At 41.6% G+C, this 18,682-nt stretch overlaps 1 long non-coding RNA gene across 2 annotated transcripts in view; it reads right to left on the reverse strand.

Annotated features, from left to right (window-relative positions):
- LOC135178728 (uncharacterized) overlaps positions 1-18,682 on the reverse strand; it is a 59,265-nt gene that overhangs the window by 36,632 nt on the left and 3,951 nt on the right. Inside the window, exons 1-2 of one of the 2 annotated variants that reach the window (XR_010303715.1) lie at positions 16,202-16,344; positions 9,517-9,676 (exon numbers count right to left, since the gene is read on the reverse strand). This is a non-coding gene — a long non-coding RNA (uncharacterized LOC135178728). Of the gene's footprint in view, positions 1-9,516; positions 9,677-16,201; positions 16,345-18,682 lie in introns of those variants that run through there. The other variant, XR_010303714.1, reaches the window with a different exon arrangement.

The raw sequence follows: 18,682 nt of genomic DNA on the forward strand, positions 1-18,682 counted from the left end.
CAAGGCAGGACAGTGTTTGGTCTTGGAATGGCAACGAGTAGCAAAACTGCACCATCCTCCCTTGAAAGCCATGCCAGGAGCATTCAAGCACTTGGTCCCATTTTGGTGACCTTGACCTGCAGAGATGGAGAACCCTTCCAGTGTAGCATTTGCATTGCAATCATTTGGTCTCAAAGGGGCCACTAAGGAGTCAGAAGAGATAAGTAATCCACAGTAATTTCTGTTTGTAGCTGTACTGGTTGCCTGGAGGTTGGCCAGCAAAGCTCTCTTTAATGGTGCCCTTGCATGGCCCCTGTGTTATCCCAATTCACCGGCACTTTATTCTGCTATTTGCTGCTGTGCCTTTACCTATGTAAAGCGTCCAGGATCTGACCCACACAGAGGCTACTCCCACAACCTGTCCCTGTGACCTTTCCATGAGTGTTAATGATTTAATGGCAATGACTATCCACTTCAGAAAGAGTTGTGGAGACTGGAGTGTAAGAGGTCATTATTGTTTAAACACATTTGTTTTGCTTTTCTTCTCAGAAACTTTAAATCAGAGGATGTTTCCTTACATAGAATGCCCAAAGTGACAGCTTTAGGATGTGTGAGAAAGACACAGTTAATTTAGTCCCAAAGATAAGCCATTTCCTTGGGGAAGCACTAATACCAGACCTACTACTCCTCAGTGTCATTTCAGATTAGTGTACTACAGAGAAAGGGATTCTAAATCTTTTTAATTGAAACATATTTATCTTTTCCTTACTAAAATAAGTTTCTGCCTAGAGGTTAAACAGTTTTAAAATTACTTTTGAACTACATCCGATTTCTGGACACTTTATCAGAAAAAAGAGGATGCAGTTTCTCTGGTGCCTTGTTAATTTATGTCAGAGCATAGAAAGGGGAAATCTATTTCCTCCGTGACCCAAATGGAAAAAAAGAGATAACTGGAAACACAAAGCCCAGACGTATCTAACTAGCTAAGATTCACTAGCTGACACATTTGCATCCACATGTGAATAGATGCCCATGCATGTCATGGTTATGCATACAAAGTGGGGGGATAATTATCCAATAATGGTTGACAGAACTTTACTCAATTTTCTTTCCCTTTTTTTCTGACTGTAAGTTTGAAAAGCATCAAAATCATAAGCCATAAATGACCTCACAAAAAGAAAATACAAACATCCTTTTCCCTGTAGCATGTTTTGAGAAGGAACACTGAAAAACTGTGATCTGGACTTGCACACTTCTTGATCCACCAGGAAAAGAATTGCACATGGCCTTGGACCAGCCTCATTTTGTACCAAAGCTGAAGGACGAGATTTGAAGTGAAGCCCTGGCTTTGACTGGCACAGGCACTAACCTCAGGAGCCCCCTTAGAAAGCAGTTGGCTCTCAGTGTAGATGACACACAAGAAGATTTAAAAAGCATTAAATAGAGGTAGATAACTACACATATAAAAGTTCTTTTAGGTGAAATGGTGCCTCGTTATCTGTTTAGAGGGCTAAACACAACAGCTCAAGTGCACTCTAGTCTGAGAGGTATTTGAAGTGGCACTCTGCAGGGTGATGCTTCTGCAGAGATTCAGCCTGCCCACAGACTCTGGGTAACTGCACAGCTTACAGAACACTTCTGTGGGCTTTTCTCCCTTGAAAATCCTTCCAACCAACTGTAATTTTTCTCCTCATGTCTGTATAATGGTTGTGTTTCCTCTGATCTTTACCGAAGCAAAAATATTTCCCTTTTCTAATTCCACAGCCATTGTTTTCTCAACCTATAGTTCTTAAGAAATTAGAAAAAAAACACCAACAAACCCCACCAAACCCAAAAAACAAACCCCCCCAACCTCTAATTAAGCCATTTATCAAACATTTCCAAGTGGCTAGAGTGACAAATTAGTCCTATCTTCCACCAACAATCTGATGGATGGGAAGATAAAGATGCTGTGGCTGTTATTTTAGCTGGAAGCTCTCTACTATATCAATTGTTTGGCACCAAGCCAAAAGACCCTAAGAGATGACAAGAACTAATGATGGGTCCATAAAGTTTATGCAGCGTGAGGCCTGAGATCAAAGGAAGCTGCCCTTATTAGCAATATCTCTTTGCCTTCCTCCTGCACAAAAAAAACCCTCATTTGGTGTTTAAAAGTGTTTTACTTCATCTTACTCTTACAGCAAATGGAAAGAAAACACAAACTGTAAATACTGCTGAAGACTTTTGCTTTTATCTACAATTATGAAAGATATTTATGGCATTACTTTTAAGTCTACCAAGAGAGTCTAAAGCAGGTAGACTGCAAGTAAACTTCTCAGAAGCCTTTATTTTTACGCCGTTCCTTCAGAAGAACTAGGCTCCCTGACAGCCCCTACACCTCATACAATCTCTGCAAGTGGAAGTCCTGTCTGGGAAAGTCAGTCAATTTCAGTAGGGTCAGCACCCCAAAAACTGCCCTGAGTTGCAATCAGTCATACAGAAGTTGTTGCCAAGTCGGGACCAGAATGCCAAAAGTTTCTTGGGTTCAGAGTGGGAATGAGAAAATTCATGGAAGAAAAATTCATCATTATTGGTGAAAAGGCTGCTGAGGAACCAACCACACTGTGGCTTCTCTATATGCCACTCAAACTTGCCAAACTTCTAGATGAAGTTTTCTACTCAGAACTGTATTTTTCCAATAAAGTGTAAGTATTATGGCATTATGCAATTAAGTGTTCAAATATCATGGCTTCAAATTCAGGAAGGGAACTCCTTGAACAAAGAAGCTTAAATGCAATTTGGCTGGAAATAAAATGTTCAGCGAATGAACCAAACTCTGCTTACTTATAATTAGCAACATGGTCACTGTCTGGCTATCCTGGCACGCTATAAATATGTGTTGGCAGACTGTGTGATTTAGGACTATTTAGAAGACAGTTATTGATTGTCTCAAGAGACAGGTAAAACAACTCCTCAGTCACTTAGTTTGGCTCAGGAAGGTAGTGGCTACAACTCAATCCTACTTAGGCTTTCTTCAGCAAAATAAAGGAAGGGTTTTTCTTTTCTTCGAATATGGCTCCAATTACTGACTATAACAAGCTCATTCAGAACTACAAGCATCAGATTCTTTCAGTCTCCTGAATTTCCCAAACATTTTAACAAACAAAGTTAAGAAATTCTGTTCTATAATTTACACTTTATGACACGATTCAATGGAGGACTTCAAAAAAGTTTTCTCCAAAATAAATAATAACCTGAAACTTATTCCACCCAGCACTTGTCTTTCATTTGCCAGATGACCAGTTTGCTTCACTTCCTTTCCACGGCCTTAGAGAATGCAGCAAGCCTGTACAAGTATGGTTCCTGCCAGGAAGCACAGACTACAGCAGTTAACCCCAAGTTAAAATACAACTCATCTTTCATTTCTGTTTTAAGATAACATTTAATCAGGGATGAAGGATACACACAAAAGTTTGCCAGTAAATCAATGAGTGGTTTGGGTTGGAAGGGACCTTTAAAGGTTATCTAATCCAACCCTCCTGTTGCCTGGTAGATTTTGTGAAAAGTTAATTTGGTAGAACAAAACTAAAAAACACATAAACTACTATGGTGGTAGTAAAGCTACATGGATTAGCCTTGTATGAATTAGTGTTTTTCCACTGCGCCTGTGAAACTGAAATGGGAAGCTGGTAAATAAATCTGAGTGCAGAGACTGCTCAGATACAGCAATGGAAACACAGATCTTAGCTACCAAAGGGATGTGGTCTTCAGTTGTCTTGATTTTTCCTTTTTCTACATCATGTTAATGTCTTGTTTCAACTTAATTTTAGTCTCTTGTATTGGGAACAGCTTCTGATTTTAAGACTTTCACAAGAGACGAATTTTGCTCACTAAATGATACATGAAGAGACTAATAATTTCAGAGCTATATGCCCTATTTTAGCTATTTGCACTATGATGAAAAGATGAGTTGACCTACTTGTGTTACAAAAATAGTCAAGGATCTTTAAATGAAATCAATCTCATTAAGCTGAACAGAAATGGAGAAGCATAATGTGCTCACAGCATAACCTGGTTTGGTGCCTGCCCTGGCAGTGGAAGCAGTAAAACCATCAGAGCCCGCCCATGATGTGTTTTTGGTGAGCACCACTCTGGAGACCTGATGCTATAGATTTGAAGTAGATGATATAGACCAATAAAAGAGACACAAGAGGAGGCAAGGCAGGAATGATCAGAGGCATATTTGAGAGGATGGAGTGAACTACAGCTGCTCAAGATAGAGAAGACAGAGGAGCTGCATGACAAATGTGTGAAAATGAAGAAACAAGTAACAGTTTCTTGATTATACGCTTGATTTGGGGCAGGGCCATGCCCAAATGACCTCTGAGGCCCTTTTCAGACCTCAGCAAAGGGACATGATATGTGACAATAAACTTTCCACAAGGTTCTGGAAGCCTTCAGTAAAATCAGGCAATAGCTTCATCAAAGAATGAAATCTTCTGAGGTGGGTCACAAAATAGACTGTAATTTTGCCACAAGAGTTGAATTGTGATTTCTTAACTGGTTTAATACGTAAGAAATATGTATACCTTCTTCAGAAAAAGCCTGAATTTAAACCAGCCTGGAGATTTGGTCCTTGTTTCATGTAAAACTTAGTGGTTGGGTGTTCCATCATTTCTGTTCTTCCAGTAATGTCTGTAAACCACCCTGAGTATCTATCATCATAGCTGTTATTAGAATGATGACTGAATTTATTATACTTCATTTACTTTGTACTATTTGCTGTTACCCACTCTGCATTTGACCTCTGTTTTGCACTCAAAAGTTCTGCACGCAGCTAAGATCTAGATGGTGGTTAGAAATCTCAGCTCAAAGTTTCAAAGCCTTTACACAGTGCCATGACTTCACTAGGTGGCAGCGGAGAAGTATTACTTTATATATTTTTGTTTCTTAATAGGGCAGCAAAAGATCCCAGTAAATACTGAAATCTGTTAGTGTTGTCTCAATTAATGCTAGATCACAAGGTGGCAATGTCTTCACCCACACAAAAGTCTGGGAACTCCTGCCCAGTTAAAGCTCCATGCAAATGGTTAGAATTCTAGAGCATGGATGTGCACTCCTCCAGCACCAACACTGAGTGGCAGACAGTACTGCATGCTCGTCTTGGGAGGTTTGTGTCACAATTGTTCTTCCTCTATCTTCATATCTACAAATAAATATCACATTTTTATTGTCTGAGTCACTAAACTGATCCCAGAGAAAGAATTCATATCATGGTGCATTAACAATGGTCAGGACCTAAAAGGGACAGGAGAGCGCTGTTCCCTCCCTGGTGTTTGTTCTGCTGTTAGGGGAGAACAGACTGGATGTGGCCTAGTGCAGATATTAAGAAAGGGAATGGAAGCCTTTGACAAACATACACTGGCAGTGTAGAAGCAGCATGATGCAGCTTCACATCAAGCACACTGACAACTTTTTCCATAAGCTCAGCTGTCCCATGGCCTTTCCTGCGATGTAAAGTCAAAGACATTGTCCCTCAAAGAATCAGAACAGTGTTCTGTTAACATGAAGAAAATGAGTAAAGGGTAAGAATAAGCAAGTTATTTGAAGACCTATCTGAGGAATGCTCTCTGTATTCAGTAAATACTTCTACTAAATAAAAAACTTCTTCATTCTCAAGAGCTCTCTACAGCAAATACATAGTTGTTGGGAGAACTTAAATGTCCCATACAAGTGACTCAAGAAATGAAGCATAAGTTTTTAGACTCCTGATGGAAGTCCAAGATGAAATACTCTAAGCAGCAAGTTCTGTAGCTTCTAAGATCTGAAACATTTAAAAAACCAAAAAAGTCTTGTGAATACAGCAGGAAGCTGCCAGTCTTTGGAAATTAATACACATGAACAAAGGTAAAGCACAAGAGTAGGTGATTCCAACTAAGACCATTACTTCAATTAAAAGTTTATCAGAAAAAACTTCCAGAAACTCTGGAGTTGCCTGCCTCTGCTCATAACATGCAAAAACCCAAATTAGTACAGTGACATGAAAAGGTTTGGTTTCTTCTGTCACCAGACACACACCAAAAAAATCTTTTAAGTTTTTTTTTCCTTTGGATAAATTGTTGTGTTAAAAAAAAACAATTCACTGCCTAAATCACATGTTTCTATACTACACTTTGCCTTTACCTTAACAATGTCCAAGACTTTCCCCTTAGAGAGCGATACTCTGTCCTCTGACATCTGCTTGCTCACCAAACAGTTTGCACTGGCTAGCAGAGATTCAGGATATTGCAAGTGACGATAAAAAACAAACCCAGTCCTTTTGCAACTGACTTCTTGACTTTTGCCTGCTAAGCACAAACCTCTGTTCAAAGGCTTGAACTTTGAAAGGCTTAATTCTCTGTATTTACTTTTGTGTAAATATGAACAGATGAGAAGCAATTCCTTATGGCATTAATTCTGTGAGATTTCCCTTACTTTTCCTCTTCACTGGCCATTGGGAAACAGATATATATGGAGGTGCAAAGCCCCAGGGTTTCGTTAGTGACACAGCGGGTTGGGCTCTCTGCTCTGCAACCTGCACATAGCTCCGGTCAAACATACACAATACACAACGCTGTCAGATACAGTACAACTTGCTGCCTGAAGCAACCTGAAAAAAAACAAACCACTGTTCCCTAATCATCAAGAGGTAGGTAAAAATAAGGAGTGGATTATGAAGGTTCCTGGGGAAAATAATACCCTTCCAATAAGCTTGGTGGATTTCCTCAAATGGAGATGTTGTGGATAGCTACAACGTGATGTGTTTGTGGAACTATGTACCTTTATCAGGAACACAAAAGAACAACAGAGACTAAACAGCAATGCAAGTTATGCTCACTCCACTCTGAGCTACAGAGAAATAATGGTATCATTAACATCAGACAGCATCATGCTGGATGCTCTGGGATGATGCAGATATGTGAGAAGACAGTTAGTTACCTACCTTGGTGGGAAGTCCAGTCCTCTCAACCAGGCTAGATACTAACAAAAAACCCTGATTTAAATTTTATTTATTGCACTCATTGAGTTCCTGTTTTTAAACTCTGAGGTTAACCTTGCACAAAAAAAAAAAATTCAATTGCAAAATAAAGGTAACTGTGGTAACTGCTACACCCTATCCTCACCCCTTCCACCCAGACACGCTCACAAAGCTAAGCACTGAAGAACACCTGGAAGCCATTGTTATTAGTCTTAAATTAAGTAGCCAATCAATATAAATTCATATGAGTCTCACTGCATTAAGTCACCATAATGTCTTAAGCTGCTACTGATGTGAATGTGGTATCTAGACTTGCTTTGTCCACATTCAAATCAAATGAAGATTAAAACACCTCTCCTCTGTAAAACACATGTATGACAGCATATAGAGCTTCCCTTCCTTTTCAAAACTCTACCAATACTTCCCAGCCTACTCACTTTATTTGTCTCCACAGCATTTCAATTTTGTACTAGCACAAATAAACAAACAGAAGTGTAGTGACCCACTTTTTCCTGAAGTTTAGAAGGAGAAATGGTACGATGGTCACAACACTTCTTTGGAATGAAGACTGAATACTGCTGCTTTTCAGTTATGATGAGGCAGCAGTACAGTGAGATGCTCTCATCCTTATAATTTTCAAAATATAACTCCCTAACATTGATTAATTTGAATTTATCAGCAATTGACAGCCAAATTAAATTTGCTCAAGCAATAGAGTTCAAACATGTTCCTCTCTTCTCTTTAAAAGAGTAGTAAGGCTTTAATGGTCCAGCATCCATAGGTGACTTCTTCCATAGCATAATTAGCTGTTTAGGGCCATAAAGACTATACTAGCAGCATTAAAAGTTTACTTTGCTTTCCTGTGACTCTAACACAAATTGAATGAAAGAAAATTCTTTTTTACACACTCTCTCTCTGTACATACTTTGTGCTTACAATAGGCAAGTTCCTACAATTTAATAAATTCCATGTGCTTGTTTTGTGGCAAAGTGCAGTTTTATTGCTGACTATAAATACTATTTCTCTGGAAATGTTAAGAGGGGCAATAAAGACATGAAAACAAATTGTATATTGTAGTATTTTTTGTCTCAGTTCAGGCTGCATAGTCAGGCAAAGCAACTCCTCTTTAATTGTCTGCACGGTTGATCTCGAAAGCTGGGGATCTGCCTGGCATGCCAATGCGCTGGTAACTACACAGCAAGAAGACGCTGGTGCATAATAATATTGTTCTTCTCTCTTAGCAGAGAAGTAGCTGGAGGTGGGGTTAGTGCATGTCCCACCCAGCTGCAGACCCCGGATGATCTACCATGCAGAGCAATTCTGAACAGGCAAGCTGGTCGTTCAGCAGTGGATGAAACTTCTGTATCTAACTAACGTGGATCAAATATTTGCCAATGAGGTGTTCATTACTTTGTTATTACAGAAATCAGCATGTTCTCTCTTCTGTCTGTCCTGTTGTCTCTATTCGACCAAGGCAAGTTGAGTAGAGATTCCAAAGAGATTTTAAAGCCTCTCAGCTATCAGATGATGGCTATACAAGCTATTTCTGTGCCCCACCAGGCCACCCAAAAGATATCTGAAGTTTGAAGCTCTAATTTAAAATGAAATGGAGCCGAAGACAGAGTACCAATTTACTGATTAAACTAAAGTTTTATGTATCAGTAAATCCTTGACCAAAGTGATCACAACATAACCCCCTGACAGACAGTTAGTTACAACACAAGCAGTAGAACAAGGCAGTATTCTTTTTGTAATCAACCCCAAAATAATTCTCTCACAAAGTGCATTTCCTATCATAGCCTGTCATTTCTGCTCAGATTTGTATTTGCCTTTCCACCTAGTGCTTAAAAAGGAGTATTTAGGTTAGGTACACACACGAGCTTATTTCACCGTTTTCCTACCCTCCTCTTTCACCATCAAGGAAAAGCTGCAGTGCTGCGTTGCTTGCTATGGGCCCTAGATGTGAGTTTTCAGCTTGTACAGTCACATTCTCTTCATGTTTACCACACAAAGCAGTTACAGCAGTATGTGGGAATGAAAAGCCATCATTTCTGTGGAACTAGATGAACTGCATAAATTCTACTTCTGAATTACTCTGGAAACTTGCAATTGTTACATAAGAACAATTAAGAAACCCATTCAGATGTCTTTCCAGCCTTTCATTTTCTATCTTTGATGCATTTGTCACTGAGTTTTTCACAGAATATTAAACTTTCCATATGGTTTCACTCAGTTTCTAACACAAGAGACCTAGCTGGCCATCGTATTTAATTTAGGTCTCAACTGTAGGTCACATCTAGAAAATGAAAAAGCCCTAGCACCTCTGTGGTTAGCCCTGCTGAATAATTGCTGCAGTAGCTGAATTTTGCTGTACAGATGTTGGTAATTTGCTATTGAAAACCACCGGTATCAAACTGTCAGAGTCAAGAAATGGCTTTAATTATTTCCTCCCTGGAGCAGTAATAGCCATGACTTGAGCACTGCCAAAGCTGGAACATGTTTGTGCTGATTTCTTAGCACATTCAGTGAAGGGAGCTTACCTGTATTTGCCAGCCCTGCTGCTACTGCTCCCTCCTTGGGAAAACACAGAGATGCATGACTGCTTCCTCAGAGACAGGATCATCTGGAGACCACCTTCATGAACTTTGTTATTTTCCCCGGCCACCAAAGACTAACATTGTTTTTCTGCTTCATTGAACACTGAAAACAGAAAATAAATCACACAGAAAGCTCTTGGAAATAAGGATACAGGAAAAATCTCTAGAAGGAAATAGTTAAATTAAAAAAAAAAATCCAGAAATTACAGAGAACTTGGTGGAAAATTGCACTAAGAAAGAAGTTGAGGTCAGCAGGGCTGCAGCAGGAGTGTCCTCCTGGCTCTGCATAAGCAGTGCCTCTCATCCCTGCTTGCAGCAAATAAAACCATAGTCAAAACCACACAGCTTAATAAAATAAATTCAAGAGCAGGTTGAAATATTTTTTAACAGTTTATAGCAATTTTGACATTATTCTCTGCCTTCTGCAAATGGATCCAAACCCCAGAAAAATTAAATACTGATGTTAATGTGACCGTTTCAACAGGAGCCTGCAACAGGCTTTGGCTTGTGCTTCAAAAGAAAATAAAAGCCCCTGAAAGTAACCCTTGAACTTGGACTTCTTATTGCTTGTTCCCATGCTGTATCAATTTGGGAAGATGATCTAACTTCTGCACCCCCAAAAGCTGTCTTGTCTCTGAAGCAGGATAAGGTTTTTCTCCCTAAATGATTGCAGAGCTTTTTGGAGCATTCTGCCCCTCTGCAGAAGGGAGTAATAAGTGCTGATTCAAAGCCTTCCTGAAGTCTGGAGAAGTCTGTCTCTCAGAATAGCAGAGAATTACTAAGATGTTCATGCGAGAGCCATCAACGTGGACAGTAATAAGCTGCTCTTCCTTTGCAGTGCACACTTCAGTACTTGGACACGTAGAGCGTGCTTTCCTATATGCACTAACCTCTGCTGCTGCTGCTGCTGCTGCCTGCACATCACAGAACAGTGCAACACCACAAAGAACACATTAACACTCTCAAGGAAGAAGGGCTGAAAGCAGGGAGAAGCAAAATACTGCTTGTGAAAAAGAAGGAACACTACAAGGAAGGTCCCCTTGGAAATATTTGCTAGCCCTGAAGTCTTTAAGTCATTAAAAACTCACCTCTAAGTTGTGCAACACATTTGCTATTAATTTATCTAATATTTCTAAGCACAGCAAAGAAGAGGTCAAGGAATATTTTAACTACAGCCATATTTTCCTTGACTTTCCTTTTTACTTCCTTTCTCTTTAGGTCTGCAATAAAAATAAATATTCAGAAAAGATATGAACAGTTACTAGTTTAAATCAAGCACCCTGGAAAAGACAGAAGAACAGTTGTTTTCTTCACATTCCAGTGACATAAAAAGCTACAGATTCTGTTGAGTTATTCACCAGCTATAAAGATATTCTTCTAAGCTTCTGCAAGGAGTATTTCTATGAGGTGATCACTGCTGCTAGTCTTACACCCAAGCAATGTTAACAAATGCTATGTCAGTACCACAGGCTGCTTGACAATTAACCAAAAAGGTTATAATGCTGATTAAGAGGTTTGTGATCCACAGCTACTGAAGTTCTGCTGTTGTCCCTCCACGACAGCTACAAGCATAAATAATAATGAGTTATGGGATGCTCTCTAGTGTCTCTGCACGGGCAGGAATCATTTCCATTGCTACAGGCACGTCTTGTGTGTGGCATATCTTAACCACAAAATTGCTATCTATGTAAGAGTTTGGTGTCACTGACATGCAACTCACAGCTGAAACTATTTTGGAGTTCTGTTAAGAATGACGAGATTTGATGAATGGAGATGAACAATTAAAATAGTTCAGCCTTTCTAAGTCCTTGCACAACGTGATGGCAAATAAGTCTTCAAAGAGATTTATTTTTGTTCCTAGCAGCTGGATATCTAGAGCCTGCTGGTCCTGAGGGAGTCCCAGAGACCTACTTGATGATGGGAGTGTTTCACAGCTGTAAGAGACTGGGATTGTTAAACAATGACTGGAGCTGTAACATATTTCAGTGACTAGACTCTCAAAGCCATGAGAGCCAGCTTGCTTATCACTGGAAACCTGCAAGCTCCTACACTGTAACACGAGCCAGTGAAAGCCTGTCTCAAACATGTAATTCAATTACAAGGAAATTATTCCAGGAAAAAACACCCTTCCATCCCATTTTTTCTGCTGTCAGAGGTGCAGGTGAGCCAGGGAGCTTGCTGACATAAGTAAGATGGTATCGTTCCTGACAGACCCCTGCCTGGGTGCTGCTTCCTGAGCGCTGTCTGAGGGGGCACAGATGTGAACGGAACCCACGATGAAAGTAATGGGCAAGTGGTGCACGCTGGTTCCTATAGGATGAAAATCAGCAAACATCTGTCCTCCATGAGATCCTTCCCCAAGGTGCACATATACAGGAGTGACATTACTCTGTGGTCAGTGGAAGGACAAACTTGTCTTTAACCTGCATGGCGGTGGCGGATGTACAGCTGTAAGATCAGACCCCATACTAGCTCTTTAGAGAAGAAAATAGACGAGATGGGTGAAAATCACCCACACCCTATTCTGCAAGGCACAACAGCATCAAAGGCCTTTATGATCCCTGGAAAAAGATTCCTTATTATCACTTATGCAAGAAAACAGGTGTGGAAGTTAATTTGGTTTCCTACCTACAGAGACTATTTCTTTGCAAGGCAATTAATTAGAAAAACTTCCATTTTGAGTTTGAATGAAAATTAAACTTGAACAATGCCTAACATTTGTGATGTTGTTAAGAGGAAACATTTGTGAAGTCTTGTGAAGACAGAAGCAGAGATTTGTAAACCACTTTTTATAGAATCATAGAATCAAACAGGTTGGAAGAGACCTCCAAGATCATCCAGTCCAACCTAGCACCCAGCCCTGTCCAATCAACTAGACCATGGCACTAAGTGCCTCTTTTTGAACACCTCCAGGGACAGTGACTCCACCACCTCCCTGGGCAGCCCATTCCAATGCAAATCACTGTCTCTGTAAAGAATTTACTCCTAACACCCAGCCTATACTTCCCCCGGCACAACTTGAGACTGTGTCTCCTTGTTCTGTTGCTGGCTGCGTGGGAGAAGAGATCAACTCCCACCTGGCTACAACCTCCCTTCAGGTAGTTGTAGACAGCAACGAGGTCACCCCTGAGCCTCCTCTTCTCCAGGCTAAACACCCCCAGCTCCCTCAGCCTCTCCTCACAGAACTTATGTTCCAGGCCTCTCACCAGCTTCATGGCCCTTCTCTGGACATGTTCCAGTACCTCAACATTTCTCTTCAATTGAAGAGCCCAGAACCGGACACAGTACTCAAGATGTGGCCTGAACGGTGTTGAGTACAGGGGAAGAATAACCTCCCTTGTCCTGCTGGCCACACTGTTCCTGATGCAGGCCAGGATGCCACCTGGGCACACTGCTGGCTCACGTTCAGCTACTATCTACCAGCATCCACATGTCCCTTTCTTCCTGGCTGCTCTCCAACCACTCTGTCCCCAGCCTGTAGAGCTGCTCGGGGTTGTTGTGGCCAAAATGTAGAACCCTGGACTTGGCCTTGTTAAATCTCATCCCATTGGCCTCTGCCCACCCATCCAGGCTGTCCAGGTCCCTCTGCAGGGCTCTCCTACCATCCAACAGATCCACGCCTGCTCCTAGCTTGGTGTCATCTGCAAACTTACTGATGCTGGACTCAACACCCTCGTCCAGGTCATCAATAAAGATATCGAACAGGACTGGGCCCAGCACTGATCCTTGGGGCACACCACTAGTGACAGCTGCCAACTGGATGTGGCACCATTCACCACCACGCTCTGGGCCTGGCCCTCCAGCCAGTTCTTGACCCATTTTGGAGTGAATTTGTCGAAGCCACGATCTTTGCCAGCCTTGCCAGAAGCTTGTTATCAATGGCTTTACTGAAATCCAGGTAGACTACATCCACAGCCTTCCCCACATTCACCAGGCAGGTAACCTGATCATAAAAGGAGATCAGGTTGGTCAGGCAGGACCTGCCCTTCCTAAACCCATGCTGGCTGGGCCTGATCCCTTAGCCATCCTGTAGGTACTTTGTGATGGCACTGAAGATGACCTGTTCCATGACCTTGCCTGGCACTGAGGTCAGGCTGACAGGTCTGGAATTTCCCAGTTCCTCCCCCTCACCCTTCTTGTGGATGGGCATCACATTGGCCAGCTTAGTCTTTAAGGACCTCTCCAGTGAGCCAGGACTGTTGACAAATGATGAAGAATGGCTTGGCCAGCTCATCTGCCAGCTCTCTCAGAACCCTAGGATGGATCCCATCTGGTCCCATGGACTTGTGAGGATCCAAGTGGCTCAGCAGGTCCCTTACTTCTTCCTCTTGGATTACATGGGGACTATACTGGTCCTTGACTCCATCTGTAAGTTCAGGGGGCCAGTTGTCCTGGAGACAACCTGTCCCACTATTGAAAATTGATGCAAAGGAGGTGTTAAGCATCTCTGCCTTTTCCTCATCCTTTGTTACTATAAGATGTGTGCACATTTGAAAATCACTTTGAAACTCTCATCAAAGACTTAATTACAGGCTCAATGGTGATATCTATTAACAGGCCTTGATTATTTCTCCAAAATATGGTACATTAACTTATATATGATGGAGCTGTAGATTGAAATAGCTTTCAAGTATCATAATTAAAATTAAATAAACCATAAACAAAATAAATGAATAATACATTCTGGTTCATATCCCTAGTTTTTAGGGACTCTATTCACTGGCTAATTAGTATGACAAAAGTAGTCATTTTCTATCATACTATCATAACCCTGCACGGCTGCACTTGTGGGTGTCACTCTGCTTAAGTCACAGATGATGGAGAGTCAAACTACACAAAGTTCCAGCACTGCCTGGTAATTTAAAACACTTGAAACTAATGCCTTACTGTTATAAAAGACATACATGAATAAATGTTCTGGGGAGGCAAAAAACTCTCACTAAACCTGCCATTTTTTTTCAAACCTTACCTTTAAAAATGCTTATGATAGGTTTCCAAATTTTTGTGTTTGACTGTGTTTTGGGGTGTGTTGTTTTGTCTTGATTTTTGCTTAGCTGCATTTTTATTCCGTGGCAAAACATTTCGGGGCATATTTTTTTTGCATTAAATACATTTCCATCTAAGACATTATTCTGAAAAATCTTATTTTATCCATGTTTCAATTAGACAGCAACACCCCTGGAAAATTAATCTTTTTAGAACCTCAGGCCTAATTGCCAGATGACAAAACCTGGTGTGACATTTTGGGTCAACATGAAGCAGAGTTTTGTTTAACAATAATTTATTCTTACCCTGGTTTGCTATGGTGTGAGTCTGACTGGTAATTTCCAGCGAGCATCATGCTGTCTTGCCTCAGCCCCTCACTTCAAGGACCTCAGGGAACTGCTTCAAAAGAGTCCTGCACAGAGCCACAAAGATGCTGAAGGGAGTGCAACATCTCCCTTGTGAGGAAAGGCTGAGGGAGCTGGGGCTTTTTCACCTGGAGATGAGGAGACTGAGGGGTGACCTCATTTGTGTTTATAAAGATGAATGAGGAGTGTCAAGAGGATGGAGCCAGGCTCTGCTCAGTGCTGTCCAATGATAGGGCCAGAAGGTGCAAGCTGGAGCCAAGAAGCTTGTGCAGCAATCTAAGGAAAAGATTTTTCACTGTGAGGGTGACAGAGCCCTGGAGCCCTGTGCCCAGAGAGGCTGTGGAATCTCCTTCACTAGAGTGCCTGCATACATTCCTGTGTGATTTGGGCTGCCCGGTGAGGTGGTGGAGTCGCCGTCCCTGGGGCAGTTCAAGGCAAGGTTGGACATGGCACTTGGTGCCATGGTCTAGCCTTGAGCTCTGTGGTAAAGGGTTGGACTTGATGATCTGTGAGGTCTCTTCCAACCCTGATGATACTGTGATACTGTGATACTTCTCTAGGTAATCCTGCTCTGGCAGGGGGCTTGGACTCAATGATCCAACCCCTCACATTCTGTGATACACAGCAACTTGTCACAAAGCAGCTGAAACTCTACTTCGATTTTCTCTTCCCCAGCTATCTTGATTGTGGAATGTCTGACTTACTGAAAAAATAATGATTTGTTTAGCTTAGTTCCCAGGCACCACATTTTAAAGTCAGAAAAATCCAGCCATTTTGGATTGAAAAAAACCAGCCAATAACATCAAGTTTGAAGCCATTAGTTTTGAAGTGCCAGAAGTCTAATTGTTGGCACTATGTGTGTTCATAGCAGCTGAGGGAATATGGAGAAACATCACTTCCAGAGGTGCATGAGATCAGTGTGTAAGAATTATCTAAGCAAAATAATCAAGTATAAAAAAGTAATTGCCATGAAAGAGGGGAGATACTTCAAATAAAACCCACACTCTGGAAACACCACTGCTTGGTTATGTATAATGAATAAGTGGAATATCTCATGGCACTCTGTGGACTTCAAACATTTTCAGAACAAAGGGATACTGTAGGAGGAAAAATGACAGTTCCACAGTCTGCTTCTCCAGGGACAATGCTGAGTCCAGATTTGGTTTAGGAAAGTCTTAAACTCTTCAGGTTAAAAAAGAAATCAAACTTACATGTTTTTTTTTCAGTAGGCTGGCAGACTTCTTCCTGTGTATTTCTTGATAAAATGGAGTTCCTACCTTGATCCCTGTGGCTGTGCCTCAAGTGAGAGGGAAACTTTCCTTCCAGGTGGGAGTGAAGCCATCAACTTCTCAGGAGACTGGCTGCAGCAAACAGCCACACAAGGCTGCTCCAAGTCGACTCTCTCTCCTTTTGCAAAAAAACGTGGGGTAGCTTTCTTCACTGTGAGTGACTAGCTACTGCACCTTCCAGTAACTGCTGGCCTTCAGGTGCTTTTTCCTCTTGAGTGGTTAAGTAAAAATAGACGTAGATAATGATTAATTTAATTTCCACCTGAAGCTTTTACAAGACCAGGTCTATAGGGAAGGAGTGTGTCCTCAGCTGCAGAAGGAGAGACAGGTGCAGGCTGAAAAAAAGGCTCATTATAATCATTCCTCTTCAACACAGCTGGTTTAACCAGAGCACAAAGGTTCATTTGGACTGTGCATGGAAAATGGGAATTTCCATCTTTTTGCACTCCTTTCAATGTAGCGTGCAGAAAGGTCACTTGTTCTGGCAGTGGCTAATACCTGACATCTGAACAGACCCTTAACAGGGGTAAATTGCTGTAGTTCAGTGGTATAAACAGCCACAGCAGCACTCACCAGCCAAGGATCTGCTCAAAAATGCTTTTGATTAATTTCCTGTTACCAGGTTGGTCTTCAAATGCCTCTAGATAACTTCCTGGCAGCCCAGTTAAGACCCCATTTGCAGGGTGGTGTTTCCACAGTCCAGCTTTTGATTTGCAGGCCAGCACTTGCTGCTTCCTATTGACTGTGTTCACCCACCTCTGTCAGTGGCCTCGGTGGGGAGCTGGCTGGAGAACCTTCCCTGGGCAATTTGTCCTGACACTGTGCACATGAACAGTGGCATTAATGCCTCCTGTCCTCCACCTGCCCACTTTCCCTTGTGTATTTAACCACTTGGTGGAGTCCTCACCATTTGGAGGACTCCATACCCTTCTGCTGGCATGTAGAGCTGGATAATAAAAATGTGCTGCCTCTCCACTTCCCAGTATACCTTTATGGCCCTCAACACTTACAAGGATTTGTTGTCCAATTATGAAGGCAACTTTTCAGTAGCATTTTTTATGACCAACAAATACTGATTTAAAACAATGGCAACCATCTCCACAATAAGGAGATTTCCAGCATGTGTGTTTACTTGAACTACAACTGTCCAACTGTAGCATTTCATGGCAATTTGACTTTTCAATGCAGCTGTAGCCAAAATGGGGTTTATACTCATAAGATCCATCTACTAAGAAGAAGGTGAAGAAAAGTGAATTTGAGCAGCAGAATCCAAAATCTGCATGGTGAATCTCAGAATAGTGTCTTCTTTTGTGCAAGGCTGCAGTACCAGGATTATAAGCTCAATTTTTAATGTCACCTACATGGGTGCTGGTAACTAAACTGGGTGAAGCTACTCCTGATGGAGAAGATGCACCATGCTCGAGAGAGCTCAGTGCCAGCAAATGATCTGCTTTTTGTAGCTGTGTCATCTAGTTGAGGTTTTACTTCCAGTCGTATGCAGATCTGCACAATCAGCTTCAAAAATAAAAGCTAAGGGAAATCACAGCAGCTTGAAGGCAGAGGGAAGGGGATGCTCTCAGTGCTTCTCTCAAGTCCCACTGACTACTCCCAGATCCCCTGAACTAGGGGGTTTAGGTGCAGTCTTTAGCACCTCTGTTTCATGGCTCTTAATACCAGACAGCGCACTGAAGTAGCTGACAGAGACATTAGTAAGAGGGCAAAAAAAGGGAAAAATAGCATTTTGTGCCAGATTTTGGGCCACATAGTAACAGTGTGGAAAGGGAGGAGCATTCCTGTCCCAATCTGCCTGTAATCAATCTGGTTGCAACAAGATACCCAGTCCCTGTGTAAAGCAGAGGGAAAAGGGATGCATTTTGGTTTGTTGGGTTTTGGGGTTTTTTGTCACATTCATGTAGATTTTGAAAGGAGGAAACCAAGTGAGCTAAAATTAAATATAATTGTCTCTTTTTCCCCCATAGACTGAGTCTGGATGAATGCCAAACCACATTTTGGAGGGGTAAGAAAGGCCCAACATCTGCTTCTGGTGTAAGTGTTTGTATCTGCACTCTAAGAAAATTAGGTTTGAAATAATCTCCAATTGTCTGACACCTGTATCCTATTAGAAGTGACACATGGAAACACCTTCAGCACACCGAATTTAGCACCATGTCGACAGTTTAGAGTTAACAGGGAAAAAATGGGTAGAAATCACTGCTTCCCAGTCTCTGCTGAAACAGATCTTGTGTCATTCCACAGGATCAAACTGCAAACTCAATTCATAAATGTAATGGGGCTCGAACCAGTAATTAGCATAGGGTTTGTGAACCTAGCTATAGCTGCAACTGAATTCAGCATGTACCTCAAGACGACCAGTGCACGGTGTTCTGAACTCAGCAGAGGCACACCTATGGTTTGAGTGCCAGCCAGCACCTGGGACACAGACACACAACAATGAAGGGACACTGGTTT

Source organism: Pogoniulus pusillus, chromosome 10, assembly GCF_015220805.1.
Source record: "Pogoniulus pusillus isolate bPogPus1 chromosome 10, bPogPus1.pri, whole genome shotgun sequence".
NCBI lineage: Eukaryota > Metazoa > Chordata > Aves > Piciformes > Lybiidae > Pogoniulus > Pogoniulus pusillus.